Source organism: Antechinus flavipes, chromosome 1 (assembly GCF_016432865.1).
Source record: "Antechinus flavipes isolate AdamAnt ecotype Samford, QLD, Australia chromosome 1, AdamAnt_v2, whole genome shotgun sequence".
NCBI classification, from domain to species: Eukaryota; Metazoa; Chordata; class Mammalia; order Dasyuromorphia; family Dasyuridae; genus Antechinus; species Antechinus flavipes.
In genome coordinates, this window is record NC_067398.1 from 587,426,380 (window position 1) to 587,440,162 (window position 13,783).

General features: G+C 35.8%; 1 protein-coding gene across 2 annotated transcripts in view; it reads right to left on the reverse strand.

The window, feature by feature from the left end:
* Positions 1-13,783, reverse strand: part of NCALD (neurocalcin delta) — a 413,773-nt gene that overhangs the window by 87,814 nt on the left and 312,176 nt on the right. The gene's annotated exons all lie outside the window — the stretch shown is intronic.

Genomic DNA, 13,783 nt, shown 5'->3' on the forward strand with positions numbered 1-13,783 from the left:
AGAACATTACACATGGGTGGCCCAGCTAAGCTTTCTCCTTAAAAGTAACTGGGAAAGGGTTCTGTTGTGCCTAAAATCATCTGCCTCCTAAATGATCAAATTTTAGGCATTCAGATTATCTAATTAATGTCTTCTAACTTGTAAGAACAGCTAATGAGAAACATAATAAAAGATAATTTTAGCAGGAAACTTAAAAAAATTCATTTGATGATGTCAATGTCACTCTGTCTATGAGAATATAATTACATTATTCAGGATCCCTTCTAGAATTCCTCAAACCCAATTTATTTATATCTTTATACTGAATACTCTTCAGCATTGTTGTTCCCACTGATTGAATTCTGCCAAGAACAGAGGAAGACTATTGTGGGTTACCTGTGAGTTTTTCACATAACATGGTTATATTTGTTTCCATAATCTTAATTAATGCAGGAGTATTATAAAGTTCAATTGAGATAATGGATTATAAACTTTAAAGAGCTATATAAATACCAGTTACTATTAATATTATTATTGTTTTTATCTGTTATTATTAGTTTACAGTTGCCAAGTCTTAATTCTAGTAATAATTTCACTTCCTGAATTTCTACTGCATACCTGATAAGTTCAAACAATATTTATAAATCAGCATAGGGAAGTGTTGATAAATGTTTAAAAATTAGATTCTGTCTCAAAAAACTAGCCACACACATTTTAAAGGTTAATCTACATTATTAACAATTAATTCAACAAATATTTATTATGCACCTATATTTTACTAAGTATTAGGAATTATAAAAACAGAAAAAAGACAGTTCCTGCTCTTAAAGAATATATAATCTATTAAGGGAGACACATGCAAAGAGAAACACATACAAAGTAAGCTATATATATATATATATATATTTAAGATAAGTAAGGGAAAGAGGAAGAGGTAGGAGAGTACTATATAATATGACCTATCATAAATGAAAAAAATATTCTATTCTCTTTGGCACCCTTATTTAAATCCCATATTATCTCATTTGATCCTCACAACAGGTCTGGGAAAAGATCTTATAATTATTCCCAGTTTACATATGAAGAAAACAAGACAGTTTTATTTTTCACAGTCAAAAAATATATATAAATAAATAAATTATTTAATCTGGGAGGGGAAGACTCTCCTTGGGGTTTCTAGCCAAAGCAGAAATGCTTGCTATTTACATTCAGTCTGAATCAATCAAGACCCAAAAATGACCAAATGGGACTTGGCCTCAGATCTAGGAGAATCAGATTGGTTTTGGTTTAAGGAATGCTCCTTAAGAAACAAATATAGTCAGTAAATCCCAAGATACCTTGGGAGTCCAGGGTTGTATAACTAGTAAGTATCTCTACAAGCAAATTAGGAGAACAAGGGATAGTCTAACTCTCAGATCTGTGAAGAAGGAAGTAATTAATTGGTCAAAGAAAAACTGGAAAACATTAAGAAATACAAAATGTTTAATTTTGACTATATCAAATTAAAAAGTTTTCTACAAACAAAACCAATGCAGCTAAGATTAGAAGGAAAACAGAAAGCTAGGGAGAAATGTTTACATCCAAGGTTTCTTATAAAGGCCTTATTCTTAAAATATATATAAAATTGACTCAAATTAATAAGAATACAAACTATTCTCCAATTGATAAATAGTCGAATGAAATGAACAGGTAATTTTCAGATAATGAAAATAAAGCCATTTCTAGTCATATAAAAAATACTCCAAATCACTATTGATTAGAAAAATACAAAATAAAACAACTTTGAGGTTTCACTTCACACGTCTCGGATTAGCTAAAACAACAGGAAATAATGATAAGTGTTGAAGGGGATGTGGGAAAACTAGGACACTAATACATTGATGGTAGAATTGTGAATTGATTCCATTCTAGAGAGTAATTTGGAACTATGCCCAAATGACTATCAAACTGTGCATAACCTTTGAAAAGGAAAAAGAGCCATTCAAAAATGTTTGTAGCAGCCTTTTTTTTTTTTTTTGTAGTGACAAAGAATTGGAAACTGAAAGTATGCCCACGAGTTAGGGAATGGTTGAATAAGTTATGGTATATGAACGTAATTGAACATTATTGTTCTTTTCTTTATTAAAGCTTTTTATTTTTCAAAACCTATGCATGGACAATTTTTCAACATTAGCCCTTGCAAACTCTGTGTTCCAATTTTCCCTCCCTTCCTCCATGCCCTTCCCTAGATGACAAATAGTTCAATATAAAACATTATTGTTCTATAAGAAGCAACCAGCAGGCTCATTTCAGAAAGGCCTGGAGAGACTTACATGATGTGATACTAAGTGAAGTGAGTAGAATCAAGAAGACACATACACAACAAGAAGGTTATGTGATGATCAACTTATGATGGGCTTGACTCTTTTCAACAATGAGGTGATTCAGGCCAATTCCAACAGACTTGTGATAGAGAGAATCTTTTATATCCAGCCAGAGAACTATGCAGACTGAATGTGAAATCACAACATAGTATTTTCACCTTTGTTGTTGTAATTATTGTTTGCTTGCCCGATTTTTTTTCCATTTTTTTCCCCTTTTGATTTTTCTTGTGCAGCGTGATAAATGTGGAAATATGTTTAGAAGAATTGTATATGTTTAACCTATACTGGATTGCTTGCTATCTAGGGGAGGGGGAAGAATAAGGGAGAAAAATTTGGAACACAAAATTTTGCAAAAGTGAATGTTGAAAACTATCTTTACATGTATTTCGAAAAATAAAAAAGTATTGTTCTAAAAAAAAACTAGTTTAAGTATCTGAATCTGTATTTGAAGTCAGGTTTTCTTGCCTCCAGATCCAAAGCCTTAACCACTGAGCCACATTGTTGAACCCAGATTCAATTTCCACTAGATGTTGCTAGATTATTCCTCAAATAATCACACAGTTGTTAGGAGTAATGTATATAAAATGTGATGTCAATTATTAGTGAGATAAAACATAAGTACAAATAACTGTAATATGCAATATTAAATCATCAGTGCAATGAAGAACTATAAAATGATGTTTTGTGATGCTTCATAAAGAGAAAGATTGCTATTGCCCAAAGGTATTAGGGAATCATTCAAAGCTTCTAGCAGTCAAAAACAGGACAAAGGTGTTATTTAAGATAGGCAAATACCTTGTTTGAGCTCTAGTCATGGTTTGTTATATCCCATAAATGGGAAAAATAATTATAATTTGCCCAGATGTCATTCTCAGTGATGGCCCTGGGGTAAACTAGATTCTCAAATTCAATTCCAGGAGAATTCAAGGTCCTATTAACTGGAAAAGTTCCAGGTATGGGCCGGGCTACCTTAATTTCAAGGATCCCAATGCCTGATAGCCCAAAGATTCATTTTTCTGTTCAGAGAAAATGTCTATAACAAGGCCCCAATTAGTACAAATAAGGAATTCTGTTAAATGATTGCCTTATTTGAATTTACACTATATTTTCCATTGTGCTGGTGCAAATGACTATATTTTACATAATTATAATTTCAGACAGTACTTTGAATACCTGTGACATCTTTACAGAATTCATTATTTACACTAAGGGGTACTGGCTGACTTCCAGTAGGGTCACAGTCTCCTTAGATAGAGAGAATACTCACATAGAGGAAATCACAGATCTTTCAGGCAATGAAATATGTAACCTCTTTCATAAACCAGAAAAAAATCAGCTTGTCAAGATTAAACATTGAAGGACCCACCCATAAAAAGAACTTGAGTATTTCCATTATTTTATGCTAGAGCATTTGTGAAAGTTTTCAGCATATACCTACAAAAGCATTGCTAATCTTCTTCATAACATTGAAGGTCAAGGGCTTGCCAATTTTAGTTCTTATGAAATAAGTTGGGGAAGAACTTGCCATTCTGTGCCTACAAGCACACATTTAGAAGCCTTGTGAAATCTGCAGCAAAATTAGCCACCTGAAAAAAAATCTGATAACCTAATTAACAAAATAGAGAGGTTGGCACTGTTTGCTCAGGGGTCTGAGTTCCACCACATGCTTCATGGGGGGGACTGTCCAGGAAATGAGTGCATAGTAATCAAAAAGCAATCATTAACTGGGTCCAAGAATTAAATACAAACAGAAGGACAGGCAGTGGTTATCAAACTAGGCAGCATTTTTTATTTTCTGATAGACAAAGCACAATGAACTTCTGAACTTCCAGCAAAATCCTGAAAAGTTTATCAACTTTAAAAATCTAGAAAATACTGAGATTCCTGGGGAAATCATTACAAGTTTCAGAAAGCAAGCTTTGATTTTCTCAAAGACCTGTTGGATGTTGCTACAGCTTCCATTGAGCCGGTATGCAGTTTGGCTTTTTCTTCATAGCATTATGACTCAGCATGAGTATCCTGCTTTAAAACCTCAAGAATTATTCATTTATTTATTCATTCAACAACCATTTATTAAGCACCTAAAACATTCAAGACACTGAGACTGCAAGAACAAAACCCTTACACTCCTGAAGCCTATATTTGTATATATTCTACTCAAATCTCTTTTAGTTTAGCTTTGAAGAAAGTAGAATCTCTGCTTAGGATGCTTGGTAAAGCTCTAGAGAAAAAGAAGGAGGGGTGCATATATGGGATGGGGTTTGGGGAGGAATGGCATGAAAATACAAATCTAGCACAGTTCACTGGGCAGTACCAAAAGGAACATCTGGATAATATCCAGAACACCTCAGCATCTTAGTAGTTAGATACATTGTTAGCTCTCCATGCTTATGCCCTGGTCATATTGTGTTTCCACGTTTGTCATACATGATCCCTACCCATGTCCACTCTTCCTATTGATGATGATGATGATTATGTGTATGTACATTTGTGTTTGTGGGAAAATATGTTCCAAGTTTTGGAGGAGGAGATTTTTATTTTCAGGCATCTAAGTGACACAATGGATAGAGTGACAAGCCCAGAGTCAAGAAGACTCATCTTCTTGAGTTCAAAACTGGCCTTAGACCCTTATTAAGCTATGTGATTCTGGGTAACTCACATAGCTCTTTTTGCCCCAGTTTCCTCATTTATGAACTACAGAAGAATTGCATTTATGAGCTACAGAAGGAAATAGCAAACCTCTCCAGTATCCCTGCCAAGAAAAATCCAAATGAGATTCATAAAGCATCAAAACATGACTGAAAATCAACTGAATAACATGTTTTATTGTTATTTTTCTTACTATGCTATGACATTGTTGTCTTCTTTTCTTTGAATTAATCGTATCCTGTGACTGATTGGTAGAAATAAACCACTGATGGGGGCTTATGAGCTATGATTTTGAATGGATGCAGATCAATCCTATATCTTGATACTCCAGGTTTTGGGGTCTTTCATTTGGGAAAGGGTAATGTTTCAAGCATTATATAAAGAATTATTATTGCTATCATTATGACATTGGACTTCTTGTATTCTCTGACTGAAAACAGCTGTTTATATTGAATCCACTATAAAGCTGAATCTGTACTGTGTTAACACAGAAACCATCATCACCATTCCTAAGTACATTTATATTTATCAAGAGATGAGATTAATTCAAGAAATTATTTGCCAAAATTAATATAGAAAGTTACTCCAGAATTTTCTCTACTATTCAAGCTCATCTTTCCAAAAATCTCCACCTTTTTTTCTGATAATAATAACAGTTAATTCTGGGGAAATGATTGAAAATGCCAGGCTTATTAATTTTATTTCTTGTAGCATTTCTGTGGGGAAACCACCTTTGTCAATACTTTGCAATTCTTTGTCAGGCTAAATCAAAAGTATCAACAGCTGTTTGCCCAAAGAATTGAAAAATTCTGCCAGAGCTGTTACACATGGAAAAAACACTACAGTGGAATCAGAGGACCTGAATCCCGGCTCTATGAAATTATTTTTGTGATCTTGGACAAGTCATTGAATTTTTTTTTTTTTGATGTGTGTGTTTCTTTATTGTTGTTGTTGTTGTTTTGTTAGCCAGGCAACTGGGGCTATGTGACTTGCCCTGAGGTCATACAAGTTAGAAAGTGTTAAGTGTCTGACATCACATTTGAATTCAGCTCTTCTTGACTCCAAAGCTAATTCTCTATCCATTGCACCATGCAGTGTCCCTCAAATCATCAAATCTTTCTAGGCCTCAGGTTCCTAATTTGTAAATCAAGGGAATTGGATCTCATAACCTTTAACATCTTGTTCCTTTCCAGCTCTACATATATGATCCTATGAATTGGAATGATCAGAAGCATAATTTCCTGGGTGAATAAATTTGTCTGTGTGCGTTTCTGTATCTGTCTCTCTTCTCTTTCCCTTTCTCTTTTCTCTTTTTCTTTTTCTCTCTTTTCCTTCCCTCTCTTTTTCTTTTCTTCCCTCTTTTCTCTTTTCTTTCTTCTGTCTCTCTTCTCTCTCTTTTTTCCTCTCCTCTCTTTCCCTCACCTCTTTCCTTCTCCCCTCTCCTCTTCTCTCTTCTTTTTGTCTCTTCTCTCTTTTCCTTCCCCTCTATTTTCTTGCTTTCTTTCACTCTCTTCTCTGTCCTTTCTTAGTCTTTTTTTTTCACTTTTTTCCCCTCTCCTCTCTTTCTCATTATTTCTCTCCCTCTCTCTATTTGTTCCTTCTCTACTTTTCTCTTTTTTCTTCTCTCTTTCCCTCTCTATCTTTCTTTTTCTTGCTCTTTTGCCTATTTTTCTCTTCTCTTTCTTCTGTTTCTCTTCTCTCTCCTCTTTTTACTCTTTTCTTTTTCTCTATCTCCCTCCCTCTTCCTTTCTCTCCATCTCTCTCTGTCTCCTGTATCTCTTTTCTCTCCTTTTTTTGTGTCTTCTCTCTGTATGTCTCTGATTCTTTGTCATCTCTTGTCTTTTTCTGTTTTTCTCTATCTCTCTGTCTCTATTTCTCTCTCTCTCTCTCTCTCTTTATATATATATATATATATACACACACACACATACATGCATACATATATGTATATACTATATAAATGTTATTATCATAATTATTAACAGGTAAATATGATCAGTTAAGAAAGAGTTCCCAGACTTAAATTTCTGATAGGATATACTCTGTTTCATCTATGTATAAAAGAAATAATATGGGATTTCTATAATGCAGGTCTTAAATTTAATCTGCATAAATAAAATTAATTTAGAAGCAAGCTAAATCATATACAGTCAAGACCTTCATTTTCTCTTCAGTTCTGTAGTAGTCCTAATGCAGGTCCCAGAAGGACCGATTCCTTTTTTGCCCCCCATAACAAATCACCCAGGAAGTCTAGAGGGTGAGGCATGAGAAAGAAACCACCACAGAGGAAGCAGCAACAATTCATGATTTTGACAAACAGCAGAGCCATTACCAGGCCCTGTCTTATGTCTGCCTGTGGTGAGAGGCTTCCTCAGGCTTTTCTCTGCTATGATATAGTCCAGGGCTTTTTTCTGAGTCCTATTTTGGTCTTTGGGTATGGGAGGGTCAATAAGTATGTAGAGGGAGGGAAAGAAGAGGTGGAAGGAGGGTATTTTCAATTTCTAAAATAACCATTCACTAGTTCTTATTGCTCAATTACAGCAAGGATGAAGAACGGATGAAAAAAACACTTAAAAATTCATCAGATGCTGAATTAAAATAAATGTTACTTCCTCCAAAAACAGATCAGGAGAATCTCTAATTCTTTATCTCCCATCTTTTTTCCTCTCTTGTTTTACTTGCAACATCTGCAATTACAAATGACATGAAGTAGCCCTTATTGCCTCACATCCAGTAATTTTCTATAATGTCAGACTCAATAGAATATTCACTCTCAGCCTCCAGCTCCCCAAAAAAGCCTAGGCAAAAAATGACCTGAGAAGGCACAATTGGAGGTGGTAACGAGAATTGTGCCTTCCATTATTATCACACTTTTAATTTTTTCAAGGCATTTTCACACCCCTTGGTTCATTTTTATCCTCACAACATCCCTGTGAGGTAGGTAAGATAGATATTATGACCCTCCTTATTTGCTCAATGAGGAAACAGAGGCACAGCAAGTTCATTGAGTTAGCCAAGATCACACCATAAGTTCAGGGGTAGAACAAGACCTGCATTATGAGATTCCTGACTCCCAAACTTGGATTCTTTTTTCTATCATGGAGAATGAATGAACAACCAGTAACTTACAGAAGCACCTATTAAAGCACATATTAGCTAAATAATTCCTTGAAACACAAATGAAACTTATATGACTTCCCCCGTCAGCTATAGATGACAAAGAGAAATTTGGGACTGGCCAACTAAGCAATGGGTTGTAGTGGAAAGAGCATTCTCTGGATTAAGTTTAGAGAATTGGGTTCTATTCTCACCTCTACTGGTCTAGTTTGGTGCTTGATGGAATCAAATGAACATTTCTTGTCTCTGGAGCTAATTTCCCAAACTCTGTGTTAGAGCCAGAAGATAATTTACAAATGATTTTCCCTCCACACAAGTTAATTTCACTAAAGTGGTGAGAAAAGAAAGGTGTTTGGACATTGAGTCCCAGGCTCTATAGTGACTGGGTGAGGAAGACATTTTCTGCTAACCCTTTTAGATAGCTTGGGGACACAGTGGATGGATAGTGTGCTGGTCTTGAAGCCAGGAAACCTAAGTTTAAATACTGCCATACAATCACTCACTTGAGGTTTGTGACCTCAAGTGCAATTATTTAATGTAATACTCTGGTTGCTTTCTGTGCCACAAATCCTTCCCCCCCTCCATTTTATTCTCTTATCAAACTATTAAAGTGATCTTCCCAAAGTATCCATATGACCATATCTCTCCCACTCCTTACTCAAACACCAGGGACTCCCTATCACCTCCAAAATCAAATATAAAATGTTTGACTTTCAAAGCCATTTATAACCTGCACCCTCCCACCTCTCCAGTCTTTTTATGCCCTTATACTTCATCATATATTCTGTGATCTGGTGGTTCTGGGTCTCCTTACTATTGGAGACCTCCATCTCCTGATTCTAGGCATTTTCAATGGTTGTCCCTTAATCCTGGAATTCTTTCTCTCCTCATCTCTGCCTCCTCACCTCCCTGGATTTCTTTAAGTCCTGACTAAAAATCTCACCTTATAGAAGTATTTTCTGACTCCCATAGCCCTTGAGGCTAGTGCCTTCCCTCTCTTGTTGGAAGAGATATGGAAAAATGGGACATCTATTCAATATTGGTGGAATTATGAACTGATCCAACCATTTTGGAGAATAATCTGGAATTATGCCCAATGAGTTATTAAAGTATCTACACTCTTCAACCCAACAATACTATTACTAAGTATATTTCCAAAGATTATTAGGGGAAAAGGAACCTATATATTCTGAATGTTTGTGGCAGCAATTTTTATGGTGACAGAGAATCACAAATTTCAGGGATGCCCATCAATTGGGGAATGGCTAAACAAGTTGTGGTATATGAATGTGGTGGAATACTACTGGAATACTCTAAGAAATGATGAGCTTAAGGATCTTAGAAAAACATGGAAAGATTTTCACAGAATAATGAAGAGTGAAATAAGCAGAACATCTCTTGATTATTTTCAATTTATCTTGGACGCACTTAATTGTACATAGTTGTTTGCATATTGTCTCTTCCAATGGACTAAGTTCCTAGAGAGAAGAAACATTTTCCCTTATCTTTGTATCGCTAGAGCTTAGTACAGTGCCTGGAACATAATAGGTAACTAAATGAAATTCTGATTGTTGAACTTCACCATAGCCTCTAAGATTTCTTTCAGCTCTAGATCTGGAATTATTCTGTGAGAATTCTATGTATAAGATACAATGAGGACAGTGTGGCAGAAGACAGTTCTGGGAAAGAGAGCATGGTGAAGCCTGCTCAGTAAGAAGTTCACCTGAGTATAGCTGGCCCAGACTGAGGGATGGTAGCATAGATAGAGAAAATGAGCCATCTGATACTCTCATATTTAAGTTAATTATTAATTCTAACCAGATGAAGTACAAGTGCTAGCAATACCCTGTATATTTTGACACTTTTGTACAATGCATTGATTGCCCAACTCAGTTACAGCTATGACTCAGATAAAATCCTTTCTAATTTTGTTTTCAGTTTCCTTATCTGATGATAAGGGCTAGAATAGGTGATCTTGACCAATTTAAGCTCACAGATTCTAAGATGTCTATGATTTCACACTGCTTTGAGTGGTATGGGCATGGAAATGAGCTTACACAATGTTAATTCTTGGGTCCTATAAATCCCTGGCAGATGGAGAGGCAGAATGAAACAGCAGCTGTCAGAGATTCCATATATCTATTAATACTGTCCTATACTTTTTGGTAAATTAGAAGTTAAAAAAGGTTTTGCACATTGGTCTGGGATTCTAACCACCAAGCATGATGCTTCAATGGAAAACAGAGCTATGTGTTCCAAGCAACTTAGGAACCAACTTTTGTCAACACAGCTTGTTCAAAAGTTGAAGATCATGATAGAAAAACTGAAGACACCAATGAAGTTGGACTTCATTTTCTTGCTGCTCTCTTTCACTCTCCCAACCCATGCTCTGTATTAACCCTTGGACAGCACAGTTGCCTTTGTGATTTCATAACCTGCTCATTAGCATAATTAGGATAGTGCCCATCTCTCTTACCTGCTCAAGGGATATTGTACATGGAGCAGCTGTAACACAAGGATGTGTTTTGCATTTTTTTAATTGAGAAATTAAACAATATGATATTCAGATTAAAGACAGAAAAACAATCTGGTCTGCATAAACTCTCAAGGTCTGTGAAAGACCCCATCATCTTCAAAATCAGGGTGAAACACAGCCCAAGTCCACTAAACTAAGGACTAAAGAATAGCTGTGAGTAAGGGCTGGCAAAGTGGGCAGCCACCTAAGAAGGTAACATGCCATGGAGTGAAATGAACAACACTTTAACATATTACATTACATAAGCACAGTCTTTTGGGGCTTAAGTCAGTGAAAGATAAAGACATTCTGAAGAGCATCCTCTTTGGCTGTAGGATGCTGTCCTACATAAACAAGGATACACAAATGCCAACATTGCAAGTTATACTTTTTACAAATAAGTTGGATGTATGGAAAGAACAAAAAAGCTGCAGAATTTAATGAACTATGCATGCATTCTCTTTGCCCTCCCTCCACGTGTCCTACTCTCAGACACAATTTTCAAATGGGCTTAAAATCAAAGCTACAATGAGGATACAGCCAAAGGACTTTGACTTGATGCACCAAATTTAGCCTCTATTTCTTAATTTTAAATGGGAAGAATAATAGTGCCTACTTCTCAGGGTTATTGGGGATCAAAGGAGACAATACTTACAGTGCTCAGTGCAGTGTTTGGCACATAGTAAGGACTTAATAGATGCTTGTTCCCTTCCCAACTCCTCACTAGTGGCCTATTCAGTCATACCCTTGTTTCTCTGCCCAGATCTCTCAAGAAGGTGTCATTTGTTTTCACTTGACCCAGGCCCAGCTTGTGGTATTTGCCTTAGGAACAACAATAGTCATTCTAGCTGGATTTAGGATTACATAAGAGAGCCTCACTTTAACCTAGAGCTAAATCAGCCCCCTCTTGGAGCCTTTGTTTTCTCCTCTTATCAAAAAGAAATTAATACTAATCAGCTTCAAAGTGATGATGAATGGCTGATTCAGATGGCCTTGGAGCACTGAATAGGCAAACTTAAAACACTATTATTAATGACAAGCAAAAGGATTTGAGACATCATCCCATTTAACATTGCCAAAAACTCTAATAACTATAAATAAAGTGCTTGAGAGGAATTTAAGTAGAGTAGACATAAGTATGCTGTGTAAAGAATTCTGGCTCTGGCTAGAGTCAGGGGACCTGGGTTCAAATTCCAGGTCTGCTACTTACTCACTGTAAGTGTGCTAGCTCCAGAAAGGGGAACTGGGTTCAAATTATACATCTGTAATATAATCCTTGGACAACGTATTTACTATCTTGATAGCCTCAGTTTCTTCATTCACAAAATGAAAGGTTAACCAGAAAACTTTCTTCAAGGTCTAAATCTAAATCTAAAAGGCTTAATGCCTAAAATACTCCTGCCTCCTCTTAAATGTATTAGCATTCTTTCTCTAGGAAGCACTTGGGAAAAATAAATCCACAAAGAAAAGCAAGAATGTTGTGAACAGCATCAAAAACAAACCTTTGTGATTTCTGGTACCCTGGGAAAGTCAGTTGGGTTTCTAAAAATACAAGTGTGTAGGTCAATAATCATTTAATAAGTACCCACTATGTGCCAGACACAGGACTAAGTGCTGAGTATGCAAAGTTTTAAGGAAATCTAAATTTACAGAAGTGCTAAATTAAGAGTGGTTAAGTGGTTTTCCTGGTTACCAACAGATCCTTTTAAATGATAAATCATAGGAGTTGTTCTTCTAGTTTAAGGTATCTGTTCATATTTCTGGTGGAAATGAAAACAAAGGGTATGTGACCTGTATTAGCTATGTACTTTGATGATATAAAGTCTTTAGGAACAGGGATAGACTTCAATTTAGGATCCCTGGATTTGAATTCTGGCTCTGGCTCTTAAATCTATAAGGCTTTGGAAAAGTAATTTCTCCGAGTCTCCTTTTCTTTATCTATAGAATGGGGACAATAATATTAGCATAATTAGGCAAATGTCAGGAAGTATGATATCACAGTCAGCCTCAGGGACAGACAGACCTGGGTTCCAGGGCTGTTTCTGAATTGTTTTTGTTATGTAATTAAAGGTAATTTTTTTAGTTCAATGATTCTTAAATTTTTGTTCTCTGTATCTTTATATTATTAAAAATTCTTTGGACCAGCTTCTTAATCGATTAATTTTTATGCTATTAAAATTAATTGATTAAGGAGCTGGTCCAAAGAATTTTTATTTATGTGGATTATGTTTATATATGTGTGTGTGTATATATATGTATGTATATAAACTGTATTAGAAAGAAAAACTAATTTTGCATTTGTAGACCCTCTGAAAGAGTTTCAGAGACTCTGGGATTCTCTGGACGTACTTGGAGAACCATTGTTTTAGTCTATCAGTTCCTGAGCAACTTTTTGAGAGCTTAAGTTCCAGTGAGTTGCCTACTTGTATCAGTATATAGAATACACACACCTGTATTTAGAAACCAAATTGACAGCACTTATTGTCTTTGTCCAGGGGCCAAGAATCACCAGGGTTGTTGCTGTTCTTATTGTTGTTCATACAACATTCTTTGTTTATCTTTTTTGATTTGTTGTGCTTCCTAAAGAAAAGGTATTAATCTTCAGTACTTTAGAGGTGGTGTGTAGAACACTGGACCTAGTGTCAGAAAGACATATCTTTATGAGGTCAGATCTGGCCATCCCAGATACTCCTATGTCATCCTTGACTTCTCACTATCTCTCACTCCTCTTATCCAATCTGTTGCTAGAGCCTCTTGATTTCCACTTTCAACATCTCTTGAATATGTCTTCTCTCTTTTAATATAGCAGGTCCCCATCACCTCACTTCTGGACTATTGTAGTATTCTATGGCCACATCTGCTTGACTCAAATCTCTCCCCATTCTAATCTACCCTGTAATGAACTGACAAAATGATTTTTCTAAAACAAGGTTTTGCCATGTCATTACTACCCCCATTCAATAAACTTCGGTGGCTTCCTATCACCCCAAAGTCAACTATTGAGTTTCAAAGCCCTATTATAACCTATTCCCTTCCAATCTTTCCAGGCTTCTCACATCTTGCTTCCCAGTATATGCTCTCAATACAATAACAACAGCTTCTTTGCTCTTCTATGAACAAGATAAGCCATTTCTTGGCTCCAGACATGTTCTCTGGCTGT